Raw genomic sequence first — 18,332 nt, 5'->3', positions numbered from 1 at the left:
TATTTTTTTTATAATAAAGAGATTAAAATTTAAATTTTATGCAAGGACTAAATTTTAAATTTCGTAAAAATATTGAGATCATTTGTATAATTTAACAATTGATTTCATCAATTTCTATTGCTATGTTAGCAAGTTAATACATTTCATTAAAGTCAATTCATGTCAACATGCTCGACGACCACGTCAGGTAATTTAATAGAGATAAAGTAATACCATTATTAATTGGATTAATATTATTAAATTAAATTAATATGAAAATTTAACTTTTGTAAATTATTATATAAAAACTAAAATTAAAATTTCATATAAGTACAATGATTAATTGCATAATTTGATCTTTTACATATGACAATTATCAAATATATTAACAGTAAAATTTTTTAACTTCACATATAAAATTAAGATAATAAAAAATATTTTATTTTTTAAATATATAAAAAATATATATCACCATCTTATTTTTGCATATAAAATTAAAAAAACTTCACTCTAACTGTATTAAGAATTTCTCTTTCCATATTAATGTTGGATCTATCGCTCTTTATTGTGATGTTGTCCTATAACCACCAAAAATTATTAATAAAAAAAACATTTATAATTTTAATTCAAATTAAAGAGGAAATATGGTGTAATTATTGAGATTTTTTTCATGTTTTATTGATAAACAATAGATATCAGATTGATCATAAAATTTCATTAATTTTTCTTTTGCTTAGAAAAAATTAATATAATAAAAATAAGGGGTTATAAATTAAAATTTAAAAATCATAAATAAGAATATAGTATTACCCAAAATTAAAAAAAAATGTTTTTGATTATCTAAAGTAATTCACTGTAATTAAAAATGAACTGGACAAGATGAACAACTTATATAAATTTATTAAAGAATCACTTTAGAGCTAACAGATTGATTAAGTTGGTAAAATTCAAATATTTTATTTATAAAATTTAGATTTAAATTTTATTACCGATAGTTATTTTGATAAATGACTTATAAATTCAACATAAATTACTTTTAAAATCTATAATTTATTCTTATCCTAAAACAAGGAAGCCTACCCTCACTATAAATAATTATAGCAAAAAAGAACTAGTGTAGAGTTTTCATATTCATTTATACTCCTCCTCTCAATTGCTGCAAGTTTCATCATGGATACCACAGAAATCCCTAAAGACGTTAGTATTGTTTCTAAACCATAAGATGATGAAGGTAAGGTGCCATGGGAGGATGAATTCCAAGAAATAGTGCAAACCCTCGCTAAAGAAAACAACTGGTAGGGATCTCCTATTTATTTCTATCAAGGATTTTGGTGTCCATCTATTGTTTTAAAAGCTATGATTTCTTTCCAAAAACATTTCCAAGCACTTGATAGTGATATTATTGTCACAAGTTCACCAAAATGTGGCACTACTTGGCTTAAGGCTTTAACTTTTTCAATTGTGAATCACAATCAATTTGTAATGGAAGAAACTCCTTTGCTCAATGTATGCCCTCACCAACTTGTTCCTTTCTTTGAGTTTGATCTTTACATCAATAACCCTTATCCAGATCTCGAAAAAAGCTATCCATACCAGCCAAGAATTTTCTTCACCCACATCCCCTATGCTTCTTTACCACCTTCCATTAAAGATTCTAGCTCTAAGATTGTCTACATTTGTAAAAATCTGAGGGATACTTTCATCTCTCATTGGTTTTACACTGACAAGTGTAAAGGTAACACTTTTTACTAAATTAAGGGAATATAAAGCTAATTTAAATAAGTTGAAGAAAGAATTAAAGAAATGGAAGAATTTTTTAAAAAAGAAAAGCAAGAAGTACAAAAGATAAAGGATTAGTGACATAAGTTTATGAAAGAATTATAAATGGTTAAAGACCAGATCACAGTATTTGAAAGCCAAATTTTTTTGGTATATCTTTATAAAGTGTTGCGTGCGATGTAGGTCATTCAAGGGTCATTATTGATAGAATGAATGTAAAGTTACTAAAATTATTCATTTTTCTTATGCTCTTAAATGATTGCTTTTACTAATTAATTAGTTTATTAATAGATTATGGTTGGCTATCAAAATATTGATCTATTTGTCTCTTCTATTAATTAATATTTAACAATTATTCCTTGCACCTTTTCTGTCTTTTTCCAAACCTTCAACTAAGGAACCTTAACTTCTTTCTAAAGAAAAAGAGAGAAGAGTAAGTACTATAGGAATTTTATTTTTCTACTCATAATATTTCTTATGACAAACATTGAATATTTACTAACCTTTTGGTTTTTGTTGTTTATTGTACATTATCAAAGGGAAAAATTGCTACTACTTTAACATCTTATAGTTTCTGTGATTTTAGGTTCTATGACTATACTTGGAAAACGTGTTGCAACACGTTTAAATAACTTCTAAAATACTTTTGCAATGTTGACTACATTCAATGAAGTTGACATATAACTACCACATTTTCTTATGATAATATTGTGGAATGTTAATTACTGCTCTTCTCTTTGCCTAACTTTTTTTTGTTCTAGTCCTTATGATTCTAAAAGGCATAGAATTTATGTTGTTTGAAACTTATATGCTTTGATCATGTTTGAAATGGATACACTTTTTTTATGCCACTCAGCATTTACAATTTTCTCATGTTATTTTAAATTAGTAATAACTTATTTGCTTATTTGCCTCCCTATTTTGAGGTATAATTTTAGGACAATTTGATGATGCTTCAATCTGACAATAAAGTTATTTTTGTTGAGAAACATGAAGTAAAGTTAGGACTTATCTTATGATTTGTAAAGTTATCATTCACTAAAAGATACAAATGTGCATTTACGTCTTTATATGCTATTGAATCCTTATTTAAAACGTCTCATATTCTTTTAGGCTATTTTTTATGCGCTTCATAATCAACCAATTATCAATGTTGTAATTGAAAGGGATCACATAATGAAAGGGCTTCAAGAAAGTTACAAAGAAGCTGAAAATGGTTTGTTTTCTTCTTTTCTTCCATAATTTATTTAATCTTGAGTCCCTCACTTCAGGTTCATACTAAATGTTGACTGTTTATGCATTTTGTGTTCTTTTTTAAGTTAGAAAACATAGCACAATACAAGTGATGAATATTCATGAGCTACAAAAATCCAAGAATGCCTTTATAGGGTTCAGTTCACTTCACTTATTAATCGACCACATAGTTATGATGATTTTATTGGTTCTAGCAACTATAAAGTAGACATAGGTGAAAGTAGTTTAGTTCTTCTTAATAGACAATTAGGTGATAGTGATTCAACTTTGCTTTTATCATTTAATATTAATTTGAGTAATTCTAGTACTTTACTTTATTTGGATAGTGAAAGTGCTAGAGTTATTATTGATTTCTCTGAATCATTTTGAAGATTTCATGGTAAATATTTTTTGATGATAAGTTTATTTTGCCTTTAGTGGTTAATTAATTGAAAATAAAAAATTGTGTAAGCTATAATATTTATTTTGGCTATGAAATTGTTGCCATGATTGCTTGACATTTGAAATCTTAGCCTTATGTGTATGTTTTCATTGTTATCAAAGAAGTTAATTTATTTTTGTGTTTGAAGTTGCATCTAAGTAGTTATGATATGCATATCATGAAGGTACATAAAATATGAATGCTATTAATTGACTTTCAACCTTTCATGCATGTTTGTTAAACTTTTTTTTGTAACAAATATTAATTTGTTTATACATTCCTTGTTGATATCTGAGTGAATAGTAAAGTATTGAAAAAATTATTGTCCTTTTCAATTGAAAAAGTCTGGTTTTGATTTCATTATAATTTTGAATTGAGAAAGTTTAGTTATCTTTACAACAAAAATAATTTTTACTTGCTATATCATAAAGATACCTATAATATAAATATTATCACTTGACTTTCAACTTTCGATGCAGTTTTAAATGCTTTTCTTTGTAATAAATTTTGAGCTTCTTTTGTACATGTCTCGCAATTAACTAGCATTTTTATGGTATTCTTTTGTCATATGATCATTCACATAGTTTAGGCTTAATTGATTTAAATTTAATTTTCTTTTTCAAATTAGGAAATATAAATTTTTTATTTGGGATTCTTTGATAAATAGAGTATTGAGGTCAAAATTTGGGTTGTAATTACAACTTTTGAGCAACTTTGATTGCTAGGTGAAAAGTTACTTGACATAGAATAGGTTACAAAGTTTTAGATGAAATGTATCAAATTCGAAATCCAAATGCTGAAGTCTTTTTGGTTTACAAACAATTTCATATAGTTTAACATATAATATTGACTGATACATCAATTCAAAGCAAGCATAATGAACTGTGTTTCAATTAAAAATTTGAAAATGTATCTTATTTTTGAAATTCAAAACAAACTTTCAAAATTAACGTTTTTTATTTTTTGCCCGAAAAAAGATTATCAGCCCTTTAAGGTATGAATTCAAACTCACATTCCCTAAAGGGTCATGGTTGATGAGTCCAATCATTTAAATGATTAGGGACATGAAAGTATTTGAAAAGGTGTGGGGGTATTTGATAAACTTTTTCCTAATAGTAATCACCATTTCTTTCAAGAATCCTTCCATCTTTATTACAAAAGAAAACCCATTTTTCTTTTTTTCCTCTTTTTTTCTTTTTTTTTTTGTTTTTGTTTTTGAAAGTTACTTATGTGGGACTTTTATTCAAACAAATGCATAAAGAGAAAATTTCATAAAAAAGATCCAAAGTATTCGATTCTTCTAAAATAAGTTGGATAACCCCTAAATACACCATGCACATGTCATACATAAACAGTGAAAAGATTTAAAAGAAAATCATCCTATCTTGATTTTTTAGAACATGAGACTTTCTTCTTCATCTCAACTCCTCACATTTGGTAATTGGATGGAGTCATCAACTTCCATTATTCTATCACCTCTGAAGTCAAAATATCACTCTTGATAAGATCTTTAATCTTTTTTTTCAATTGTTTGTAATTTTCAGTTGACTGGCCAATTAATCCCATATGATAATCATACTTGCCATTGGGATTATAACTCCTTGCAATAGATTTAGTGTTGTTTCAGAGGCACAGAAGTGAGATACTGACATTTTATTAGTTAAGGCAAAAGGTGAAAAATAGGGATGGATAAATTTTTTTGATCATTCCTTGGTCTCTTTCAGTTTTTTATTGGTTGAGTGACGGGTTCAAATGTAGGAACAAAATCATGAATGGTCGTTTGAGGATGAAAATTTACTAAAAAGCCCAAATGTTGACTTGGTTGGCAAGGATATAGGTTATGAGAGAGAGATATTATCTGTGATAAAGTGATAAGGTTGATGAAAAGGATATAGATTGTACATGATGAAGTTATTAGGTAAATGTCCCACAATTGTGATTGATTGCACTTTTCTTTCATTATTTTCTATTGTACTACTCTCTTCAACATCTATTGTATCTTTTAACTTAATTCTGTCATTCTTGATTGCACTTTCTATAATGTCACCAGAAGTTACCATGTCAAAAAAGTTTTTGGAGACATTTTCAATCATTTTTTCATAATAGGGAGTGTTTAAAGAGTTGATAAATAGAACGATGATTTCTTTCTTTAACAAGAGTGATTATACTTGGGTTGCTATGTCTCTCCATTTGAGTGTGTATTCTTTAAAAGTTTTAGTTGACTTTTTTTTTTATGTTCTATAAGAACAACCTATCTGGTGTTATATTTTTTATGTGCTTGTATTATGCTAGAAAGGCCCTAGCTAAGTCATTCCAAGAGCAAATCTTACTTTGATCAACTGAGCGTACTATCTTACTGTAGACCTAGTGAGACTATCTTAAAAGTAATGGATTAACAACTTATCATCATGAGTATGACTTGTCATCTTTCGATAATACATGGTGATATGTGTTAAAGAGCATTAGCTCGTTGGCATCAATGTTCTTGTATGTATCATGGGCTTTAATTACCTTTAATTTTTTTTAACAGATCAAATTTATCCTTTATCACCATATCTCTTGATGGATTGGCATCCTTTTTAATTTTTTTAATTTTTTAAGATCATCCACATTAGACACAGCAGTGAAGTTGTGAAGAGTATGCCCGAGGTTGACATTTGTTTGAACTAAGGGTAACTCAGTAGGAATGTTAGTGAAAGGTTGATGAGTTTTTGGAGGTGCTTGTGGCATATAGGGGTCTTGAACATATGTGAACCCAAATGGATACAATGATACCTCGGTAATTATTTTTTTCTTTATCTTGTATGTTTCAACAACTCTTTTCCTTTTGTCAACTCTGCTAACATCTATTTTAATTTTGCCAACTGTTTGTTCATGTTCTATTACATTCCTATAACTATTTCACTGATATCTCATTGGGCTTTTTTTACTTTGTCCATCCGATTACATCTTCATTTTCCATGATTCTGGTATAGGCTCGAGTGTTATAAGTGCACAGACTTAACTGATATCGTTTCCTAGGATAGATATCCTTGAACCTTTTATTAATTATTAAAAACAAAAAATGCATGACATGAATTTTATTATAAAAAATCTTTTGGCTTTGAAGGTTTAACAAAAACATATTCACAATCATCATTTTGTCCTTAGCTAGCATGAAAACAATGAATTTAAACAGATGATCCATGATGTGTAAGTTAAATTTTATTATTATTAAGGAGGAAAAACTTGAGTTCCATCTTTTATTCTGGCTGGATTATCTAAAGACATTCCTTCTTCTTTAAAAGTTTAGTGAAAGTATATTCATAACCATCATTTTTTTCATAGGCTCTTTTAGACAAACAATCGTTAAAAGTGGAGAGGCATCAATTCATAAAAAATTTAGGTTAAAAGAAGTTTTCATTCATTCTCAAAAGTATCAAGTTTACACATCATGAACCATTCTAGGGCTGAGGCGAAAAAGTGCTAGACCTACTCTCACTCCCCCTTATTTCACCTAAGAAATTCAAAAATAGTTGACTATGATTGCTAGAGAGGGTAACCCTTTGCTTTAAAAGCTTTTTATTCATCATCTTGACCAACCTTACTGTTGCCTACAACACTATCTGCTATCTTGGCATGGAACAATGAAAGGTTCTCATGAATAACTGGCTTCGTTTTGGCGTCAAAACTAAGGTATCCAGCTTTTATCAGTCCCTGCACCCCATGTTTCAAAGTTATATAATTTTTCAGAAAATGGCCCACGAAGCCAAAATGGTATTCACATCAAATACTAGGGTCATACCATTCAAAGAAAGGTGGTTTACGAGGTTCAGTAGAGATAAGGGCAATGAGATAATTTTTTAGGAGTAATGGGTATAACTCTGTGTAGGACATGGGTATTGGATCAACAAAGGTTTTTACTTTGGTGTTGCTAAAGTTTTTTTTTCTTATGGTTGGTTTGTTTTTGTTGAAAAAGATTATGTTATAGTTGGTCTTGAAGTGAATTGAAAAATTTTGGGTCGAAGATTAGACTGTGAAAGTGGTGATGGGATAGCATACTGAACAAATGATTATGAAATATAAGATGGTGAATGTGAATTCATATGTGAAATTCTTGGAGGTTGCATGAAATTTGGGGGCATAATCCTAAGTGCTCAGAAAAGAGGTTGAAAGTAGTCATAAGAAGGATTTAGCTAAGGGTTTGGACTCAAGATAGTAGGTGATGATTGTTTGAAGCCGAATGACTCTTTCTTGAAAATTAAACTTTTGAGCTCAGTCATTTGTATGGCTAGTTCACTCATTTTTTTCTTGAGTTCACCCAAACTTTGGTCACTATTTAAATTACCCAATGCCTTAGTTTGCTCGAAAAAAGTACTAAAACTAATAGGAGCTAGTTGATCTTGATTTGATGGAATCGAAAATGATAATGATCCTTAAAGAGGAACAAACTCAACTTCACAACTACCTTTAACCATTTTTATCAATTGAGCAATCTATTGTTTCATCTCCCGAAGCTTAAGCCATAATTTCTTTTGATTTAATCCCAAAGCACTAATCTTTACTTCTAATTGATCTCTCATTTTTGCCATTCTAATTTCTATCAAGACAGACATTTTATTCTGAGACTTAGACCAAAAATTTTATTTAATTACCCTTATTGAATAAATGCCACAAAAACATTCTAACCTATACAACACATATAGCATGTTCATGAATGTGACAATGATGCCTAATGAATGTCATAGAATGCATATATGCTTAAGACAATGAAGTTTTATATGTACAAGACCCAAATGATAAGATTTTGTCGACCATGAATGTGTGTGCAAAGAATGTAATGTTATGTTGCAAGGATAGTGGGATATGAAATGCAATATATGTTCCATAAGACCGTACTATTTATGAATTCATATGCATGAAATGCAATGACATATTCACATGAGTAATGAGACGTATTCCTATTACTAATGCAACATACTTGTATGAAATGCATGAACCTATCAAGTGCACATTATATTTTTACATTGAATGTAATGCTTGTGTTATGCCAACCTAATGAAACTGACATTATCTTTAAATATGTAATGAAATGGAGTATGCACATTATCTATTAAGATGCATATGAAAGACATATATCACTTATCAACATGTACATAACATGAGATGCATGGATTATCCATTGATACGGATGGGATGGAATGCTTATATTATCTTATTATGATGCACATAGGATGAAATACATGTATTATTTATTATGATGTATGAAATGCAAAAGATGAAACAAAATATAAAATTTTTTTTTAAAAAATAATAAAATAACTAGGACATGAAAATTAATTTTTATTTGGCTAATAAACAAAAAATTTAAGAAAAATCTTTAATTTTTTCTGAAAACTTTTTTTTTTTACTTTTTTTTTTGCTTGTTGGATAATGCTAAAAAAATCATTTTATTCAAAAATATTTTATGAAAATGTAAAATTTGGACAATTACCAAATAAATGAACAACATGTTAATAGAAAATTTATTTTTTTCAAGAAAATGCTCTTCTTTTGTTATCCATTTTTTCAAATTTTAATACAATTTTAAGTTATTTCTATAAAAAGGTTGGGAGGGCTCTACCCCAGGCAAGCTTTCTATGGCTCATGATATGCTGAGTTAGGATTTATATGTCTAAAGGTTCTCAGACTATTTCTCACATCATTGTCCGTTATAGGTTAGTAAGGCTCCTTGATCATCACCCATTACTTGCTACTAACGAAAATGGTTCAATCTAAGTGAAAGTGTTTCACTAGCAAATTGAAAGGTTATCACCTCATGAGAGCGTAACTACTTTACTTCCTCCTAAAAGGAAAAGAGTTTGGGTCTAGAGCTCATGCATGTAATTGAATGTGCAAAGTGTGTGCAAAGTAATGTATTAATCAAAATAACATAAATAAATCATAAACATAAAATCAAAATAAAGTAATAACTAACATACAATTTATTTTATTTATTAACTTGCATGTATATATATTTTGAAAAATTAAAATAAAGGGAATTAAATTAAATATAGAATAAAACCAATTAAATCCAATAACTATTAATAGCACATAATTAAAATTTTGGCCTGACTCTCAAAACTTCCTAGTGGAGTCACCAAGTTATCATAACGGTTTTGAGACCACTAGACATAAAGAATTTGAAAATTAAGAAAAATGTAAGAGTCACCACCAATTTTTTTTTATGGTATGATTTACCACCCAAAAGTTTATCTTTTTAATAAAACTATAAAAATAAGTTTAAAGTTTATAAAAAAGATAAATTTTGGTTTATGAAAACTAGGTTAGGTTCGGGAGTCGGTTACGTATGGGAAATGATTAGCACCCCTACAACACTCATAAATTGGTACCATTTAATTATGCATTATTTTTGGTGTTGGATAAAATAGTTATGATTTAAAATTTAATAATAATCCATTTTTATTATTTTAAAAGAAAGAAAATTAATTTTATTAAAATTTTTTATTTAAGAGTATCGAGATAATCTTTAAGTTAAAGAATTATGTTAAAATTCTCCAATATCTAGGCAGAATTTAAAATAACTCTTTTCACTTAAAATTTAATACAATATCTTTTAAAATAAAAATAACACTCATTGCAAGAGATAACTATTGGTGACTCTCTAATATCTAGACAGAGTATCAAGAATTATTTTCTTTGAAATGTTATTTTTGTTTTATTTTATAATAGCACAATTTTAAAAGTAAGTAAATTGAAAAACATTTTTGTGCGAAAAAGTACATAGTGGTTTTATCAGAGAACAAGTAAAAATTAAGGACAATGAGATGCAAACGAATGCCAATGATAACATGCTAATGTATGTAAGCCAATGAATGTTATGTAAGATGAAATGCAATTTTAAAGTTGGGCTCTTCAGTATAATAAGACCACTCCAACTCTTCAATATCTAGGCAGGGCTTAGATACGATTGTTTATATTTAAGACCTCAATTTACTATTATACTTTTTATTTATTAATCCCATTATTAATGTAAATTAAGGATTCATATGAAAAATTTAATGAAACAAAGTTTCCTAAATACTCCATCATCTAGGCGACATTCAGAAACAAATCATTTCATGTGACATTTTCACACGTATCCTTAAAGTTTTGGAATAGATTTAGGGTTTTAGGGGTTTTAGAGTTTGAACAATTTTTCGGTGATGGTTCAGAGTTGTGTACCAAATTTGGGATTTTTGGATTTAAATTTTGAGATTTTTGGATTTTAGGGTTTGGCATTTTGGATTTTTGGGTTAGGTTTTCGAGTTTTAGATTTTGGGGCTTAGGTTTTCGATTTTAGGACTTCAATTTATGGTTTGAGTTTAGGGTTTCAATTTTAGGGTTTTGATTTTAGGACTTGTAGGGTTTAAGGTTTAGTTTTAGGGTTTAGAGGGTTTAGGGATTTGTTTTATGGTTTGGAGGGTTTAACGTTTTGATTTCAGGGTTTGAAGGGTTTTGAGTTTGGAGGATTTAGGCTTTAGTTTTGGGGTTTAGAGAGTTTAGGGTTTTGGTTTTAGGTTTTCGATTTTAGGGTTTAGGTTTTTTAATTGAAGAAAACACGAACATCTTCAAAAATCTTCAACATCTAGATGGACTTTTGGTAAGTTCGATTTTTATGATTTTAAAAAATTAATTTTTCATATATTTTTTTAATGAAAATTTATTATTACTATTATTGTTAATTTATTATTATTTTATTATTTATTATCTTTTTATACTGTTTAATTTTAAAAAAATTTTATAATAATTTTTCAACATCTAAGCAGAATTATTTTTAAAAATATGTTTTTCTTCCCTCTAACATCTAGGCAGGAAAAATATTATTCTATTATTATTATTATTATTATTTAGAATATTATTATTATTTTATAACCATTTTTAATATATATTTTTGTAGTCATTATCCTACTTTATTTTTATTTTATTATTATTAAATACAATCAAATAATTATTCTAACAAAATTTTAAAATTTATCATGTATAAATATTAGAAAAAAACTCAAAATAACAAAAAAATAATATAGAAAAAATTAGAAAATTAAAAAAAAATACATGAACTAGACCGGTCAACGGTCTGGTTAACATTAGTTCGATTCAGTTTAGAGGTTCAAAGCAGAAACGATCAAACCGGTTCAAATCGATTCACTGGCGATTCGGCTCGGTCTAGTTAAATCAGCTTAGGGTTATAAAGAAAGCAAGTAGACGGGTCAGACACGTGGATCTCGAGTCAAATTCGGGTTCACGCGCGGATTTTCCCCTTAAGCAAAATGACGTCATTTTGCTTCTAGCTTTCTATATAAAAGTCAATTTTTATTTTTGTTCATTTCATCCTCCTTTCAGAAAAAAAATCCCTCCAGCTTAAGAAATTCTCTTTGGTTTAGCTAGAATCCGATGCCTGACTGCCACGTTGGCCTCCACTTGGGTTACTATCGATGGCCATTGTCGGTGGTTGAAAAATGACAAAACGCACTAAAAGACTCTCGTCGATGCATTTTTTTTGGATCCGATCTTTCTTTTATTGGAAACAGCCTCAATCGGAGTAGATTGAGACTCAAAGTTTTTATCTTCGTTTCTCCTTCCTCTTTTTTTTTTAAAAAACTAAAGCTGATATATTTTCGTTGTTCTTTGCAGGTAGCTTGGTGTTGTTGGATCATCGCTTAATCAACGAGGACTGTGTTGTTTTATTTTTTATTTTTGGTGTTTTTTATTTTTTGGTGGGTAAGGGTTTTGTGGGATATTTGGTGAAGGTAGCTGTGTGGAGGTTGGGGATCGAGGCAAGGTCGAGCTGGGGTTTCTAGGTGGGGGTGCTTAGGTTCTTTTTATTATAAAAAATGTATCCTAGAGATTGAAAAGGAAAGAAGCTGGGGCTTTAAGTATATAGGGATCTGGGTGGCTACAGATATGGCTAAGGTAGGCTATAAGGTGGCAGTAGGGTGGTGGTAGGAGGTTGGTCGGGAGGTTGCAGGGGGCTGTAGGGTGGCTGGTGCTAGGCATTAGCCCCCTACTTTCTGGTACTTTTTTTTTCTTTTTTTTTATTTTTAATATTAAATTAATATTAATAATTTATTATCAATATTTTTTCTATTATTATTAGTTTAATATCAATAAACAAAAACAAAAAATGTGATTTAAAACATCAATAGACCCAAACAAAATTCGATGTTTACAAATAGCGTATATACCCTATCTTTTCATTTATAACTTTTAAAAATTAATTTTTAAATTTATTATTTTTTAAAAATATTTTAAATCATCTATTTCATTATTATAATTTGATAAATTCTACTATCTCAACCTTGTATGAAGATTCATGTTGCAAAAATAGGTTTACCTCAAAATTTAAATGTCCACGTAACAAACAAAATAGAATTATTTGACTAGTTTGATATATATATGAACCTAAAATTTTTATGGACTAGTATAACATACATTCGAGCCATCGAAAGTCCTTGAGAAGCAACCTATGCCTATGTTTTATCTTAACGAGCCTTTATTTGTCTAACTATTTTACACAAGTCAAATCATGTAATTAGTTTTTATATTTATATAAAATTTAAATTTTAGTTTTTAAACAATAATTTGTAAAAATTAGAGTCTCATATTAATTTAATTTAATAATGTTGATTTAATTGATAACATTGTTACATGATTTCCGTTAAATTAGTTGACGTGGCTATTGGTTATGTTGACGTAATGTTGATTTTAATAACATGACATTGATTTGTTAATGTGGTAATTGAGATTAATGAAACTAGTTGCTAAATTATACAAATAATCTTTGTACTTATACGAAATTTAAAATTTAAAATTTGTACTTGTATGAAATTTAAAATTTAGTCCATGTACTCATATGAAATTTGAAATTTAATTTCTAATACAAAAAATATTTTAAATTTTTAGAAATAATCTAATTTTTTAAAACATTGAATTTTAAAAAATTACTATAATATTCTCTCATAATATTTTATCATAATATTAAAAAATCTATCACAATATTTAGTTACAATTTTCATATATTGTCATTAAATTTGTCATATTTTTTTGTCATCTATGTAAAATACTATTACTAGTTTTGTCACTATTTCTTGTTACATTTTGTCATAAAATATAAATCTGTAACTAATTTTATCTTTTTTTTCTGTCACAATTGTAATATATCATGGCTGTATAAAAAAATTCTTAAACCAATCTATTAAAAATCTATCACAAATTTATCAATATATGATACCAATCTGATACTATCTAATTTTAGTAAAACTATTAATTTTTTTTTTTAGAATTAGAATTATATCCCATAATGATCAAATTATCCATAAAAGCAATGTTTCTATTCCTTTAAATTAAACTCCTATTTAAATGATTTTTTATAATCAAATATAGGTTCAAGAGTCTAAATATATTAAAGTAATTTATTAAACTTAATATGTATTGGTTTTAAAATTAATCTTATTATTTATTTAGCACAATTATTTAAGTCATTTTTTTGTGAAGACCTAAAATATTAAAAGTTTTCATTATAATTCATGATATTGATGTTTCGATTGATCAAATAAATTGTTTCCTCCTTTCATTTTGTTAAGATTTAAGGTTCGTTTTTCAAATAGATAAAGCTCATTTTTTGTAAAAATTTAAGTTTGAATCTTTTATTTTACTTGGTTGGACGAAATAATCATTTTATTCATAGTCTATTTTGAATTTATTACAAATGCTATTCAATTTAATAGTTTGGTTCATTATAAATTTTGTTACATGATATATTTATGCTGATTAAAATAATATTAACTTTGATATATGAATTTAAATTATTAATAATATAATTGATTAATATAAATGATAATAATATTATTAATATGATATTATTAATAATTAATTATATATAATAAAAACTAATATATTAAAGGATTAAAATATTTTAAAATTTAATATTTTTAAAAAACTAAAATAATTCAAAATATTTTTTTTATATTAAAGATATTAAATTTCAAATTTCGTGTGAGGATTAAATTTTAAATTTTGTATAAATATTGAGATTATTTGTATAATTTAACAATTAATTTCATTAATTCTTCTTGTCTTGCCAATAAATTAATGCCATTTGATTAAAGTCAATTCATATCAACATGGTCTATAACTACGTCAGATAATTTAATAGGAATTAAGTAACACCATTATTAATTAGATTAATATTATTAAATTAAATTAATATGAGAATTTAATCTTTCTAAATTAATATATAAAAATTAAAGTTAAAATTTTATATAAGTACAACGATTAATTGCATAATTTAATCTTTTATATATAAAAAATTATCAAATATATTAACAGTGAAAATTTTTTAATTTTACATATAAAATTATGATAATAACAAATATTTTATTTTTTAAATGTATAAAAAATATATATTATCATCTTATTTTTACATATAAAATTAAAAAAATTTCACTCTCAATGTATTTAAGAATTTCTCTTTCCATATTAATGCTGGATCTGTCCCTCTTTATTGTGATGTTGTCCTATAACCACCAAAATTATTAATAAAAAAAACATTTATAATTTTAATTCAAATTAAAGAGGAAGTACGGTGTAATTATTGAGATTTTTTTCCTGTTTTACTGATAAACAATAGATATCAGATTGATCATACAATTTCGTTAATTTTTCTTTTGCTTAGAAAAAATTAATATAATAAAAATAAGGGGTTATAAATTAAAATTTAAAAATCATAAATAAGAATATAGTATTACCCAAAATTAAAAAAATGTTTTTGATTATCTAAAGTAATTCACATGTAATTAAAAATGAATAGGACTAGATGAACAACTTATATAAATTTATTAAAGAATCACTTTAGAGCTAACATATTGATTAAGTTGGTAAAATTCAAATATTTTTTTATAAAATTTAGATTTAAATTTTATTAGCGATAATTATTTTGATAAATGATTTATAAATTCAACATAAATGACTTTTAAAATCTATAATTTATTCTTATCCTAAAACAAGGAAGCCTACCCTCACTATAAATAATTATAGCAAAAAAGAACTACTGTAGAGTTTTCATATTCATTTCTACTCCTCTCAATTGCTGCAAGTTTCATCATGGATACCACAGAAATCCCTAAAGACGTTAGTATTGTTTCTAAACCACAAGATGATGAAGGTAAGGTGCCATGGGAGGATGAATTCCAAGAAATGGTGCAAACCCTCGCTAAAGAAAACAACTGGTGGGGATTTCATATTTATTTCTATCAAGGATTTTGGTGTCCATCTATTGTTTTAAAAGCTGTGATTTCTTTCCAAAAACATTTCCAAGCACTTGATAGTGATATTATTGTCTCAAGTTCACCAAAATGTGGCACTACTTGGCTTAAGGCTTTAACTTTCTCAATTGTGAACCGCAATCAATTTGCAATGGAAGAAACTCCTTTGCTCAACGTATGCCCTCACCAACTTGTTCCTTACTTTGAGTTTGATCTTTACTTCAATAACCCTTTTCCAGATCTCGAAAAAAGCTATCCATACCAGCCAAGAATTTTCGCCACCCACATCCCCTATGCTTCTTTGCCACCTTCCATTAAAGATTCCAGCTCTAAGATTGTCTACATTTGTAGAAATCCGAGGGATACTTTCATCTCTCATTGGATTTACGCTGACAAGCTTCGAGCAGAAAATGTAGAGCCGCTGTCACTAGATGAAGCTTTTGAGAAGTTCTGCCAGGGAATCAATGGGTTTGGACCATTTTTTGATCATGTTTTAGGGTATTGGAATGCAAGCCAAGAAAATCCCAGCAAAATATTGTTTTTACAGTATGAAGATCTCAAGGAAGATATCGTTTCTCATGTAAAAAGGTTGGCCATGTTCTTGGGGTTTCCTTTCACAGATGAGGAAGAAAAACATGGAACAGTTGAAGAAATAGTCAAAACCTGTAGCTTTGGAAACTTGAAAGAATTGGATGTGAACAAGAATGGCATTGGCCCTTTCGGAACTCCAAACAACTACTTATTTAGGAAAGCAGAAGTGGGAGATTGGAGCAATTATCTCACACCTGCAATGGTAGAACGTTTTGAGAAGCTTACTCAAGAGAATATCGATAAGTCAGGTTTAACTTTTAGACTTTCTTAATTTGGATATGTGTTGTGAGTTTGGATGGAGCTTAATTAATTAACGAATGTAAAACTTGTGTTCGTGCAAGCGTGTGTGTTTTTTGTACCAAATGCTGTTATCGCCGTGAATAAAAGAATTTTTATTTATTTATGATTTTTTGGTACCCAATAATTACTTTGATCTTAATTAATTTAAAATTGAGTTGAATTAAATCTCGTAAAAAAATAAATTCTTGCAACACTTATGTTCTCTATTTATAATTCTCAAAATTAAAATCCAACTTACAAAGAACTGAACTCTTTAGCTACTTGGATCTGGTACGAAACGTTTTTATAATACTGCCAAACGTACCTTAATATTTCTGAAAAAGCAACGAAAGCATGTGAAGTGTTGGGACAAAATTAATTAAATTAGGCGTTCTCTCTCTCGTACAATACAATCCTCTTGTTTCTATCTAACAAGTTTTATGATTTTTTTTTTTTGGGGGGGGGGGGGGGGGGGTTTAATGAAAGCTCCCTTTTCATTAAAAAAGTAGTGCCTAATTTATCTAAATTTTTTGCTTTCATACGCTTTCTTGTTTTTAGTTTCATTGCTAAAAGATTTTCTAACAATCTCTTCAACCAACCCAAACATTTTAATTACATAAATATTTGTATATATATAGTAGAATCATCCAAGAGTTAAATTATTAGTCCAAACTCAAAAGTTTGCTTAATATTTGATATGATTTTAAAAAAATATTATTATACCCTTCAGACGAGTTTGAACAAAAATATTAAACTCATTTAAAAAATAAACTAGTTTTGATTTTAATATTCAAGACTCAAGTTTGATCCAATTTGACATTAATTATATAATTTATGTCATTTTTATATTTATATATGTTATATAATTTAAATTATATAAAAGATAAATATGTATAATATAGCCCTCTTATATACACTCTTTAAAAATACTACTTGGGGTTAAATAGTATTTTTGAAAATTTGGTGGATAATGTAGTTTTATTTTAAGCTAAAAAATACTATGTTTTAAGAGAATGTATATAACTTTTCTTTGTATAATATTTTCGTCTAAATATTTAAAAATATATTAAATTATTCATGTTTTAAATCTTAACAAAAAAATAAAATATTAAAGATTAAATAAAATATCATATTTTATTTTTAAAAATTTATTTGAGTAAGCTTTAGCTATATCATTTATTAATTGGACAAATTTGAGAAAAATTTGAAACCCAAATAATTGAGTTAAATTGGATATAAGTAAACATGTAAATCCATTATTAAACTCAACTTGAATTCTATATCTATAACATTTATAACATAATATAAAAGTTGTCCTTGATTGTATTGGAGGGACAGCTTAATAATGTCAAAAAAAAAAAATTTGAGGGTAATTTTTTACTTTTTTTTTATTCTTCAGAACCTTCATATAAAAAAAGAACCTGAAAAGATTTTAGGAAAGATTTGTAGCTAATATCATATTTTTGTTGTGTAGAGAAAGTAAACACTTAAAGAAATATTGAGGCTTGATTTCCCAATTGGGATCCTTTACGAGTTTGATTCATTCGATTCCTTCTTTACCTTCAACTTCCCTGCTGAATCCGTTGTTAGGTCTGTTGGCACTAAGAGTAGTGATGAGGATGAGTTTTTAGCTGGGTTGACTCACAGACTCATTTACTCAAAGAGTAAAAAATTCATTGTTCTTAGCTTTTCCTTGGACAAAAATGAGGTAAAATAATTAATGGATTTTTCCGTTTTGATCTTTTTAA

The 18,332-nt window shown here is 27.3% G+C and overlaps 2 pseudogenes across 1 annotated transcript; both read left to right on the top strand.

Moving 5' to 3' along the window:
* The first annotated feature begins 1,101 nt into the window (after window positions 1-1,101).
* On the top strand, window positions 1,102-1,839 carry LOC149518148 (cytosolic sulfotransferase 15 pseudogene; annotated as a pseudogene).
* Window positions 1,840-15,477: 13,638 nt separating this feature from the next.
* LOC111277484 (cytosolic sulfotransferase 15 pseudogene) lies at window positions 15,478-16,708 on the top strand (annotated as a pseudogene). The gene has a single exon (XR_016343822.1). The product of XR_016343822.1 is annotated as a cytosolic sulfotransferase 15 pseudogene (transcript).
* The last annotated feature ends 1,624 nt before the right edge of the window (window positions 16,709-18,332 follow it).

The sequence above is a fragment of the Durio zibethinus genome, chromosome 7 (assembly GCF_047325235.1).
Source record: "Durio zibethinus cultivar Kanyao isolate XHJ-2024 chromosome 7, ASM4732523v1, whole genome shotgun sequence".
NCBI lineage: Eukaryota > Viridiplantae > Streptophyta > Magnoliopsida > Malvales > Malvaceae > Durio > Durio zibethinus.
This window is presented reverse-complemented; position numbering and strand designations above follow the sequence as displayed.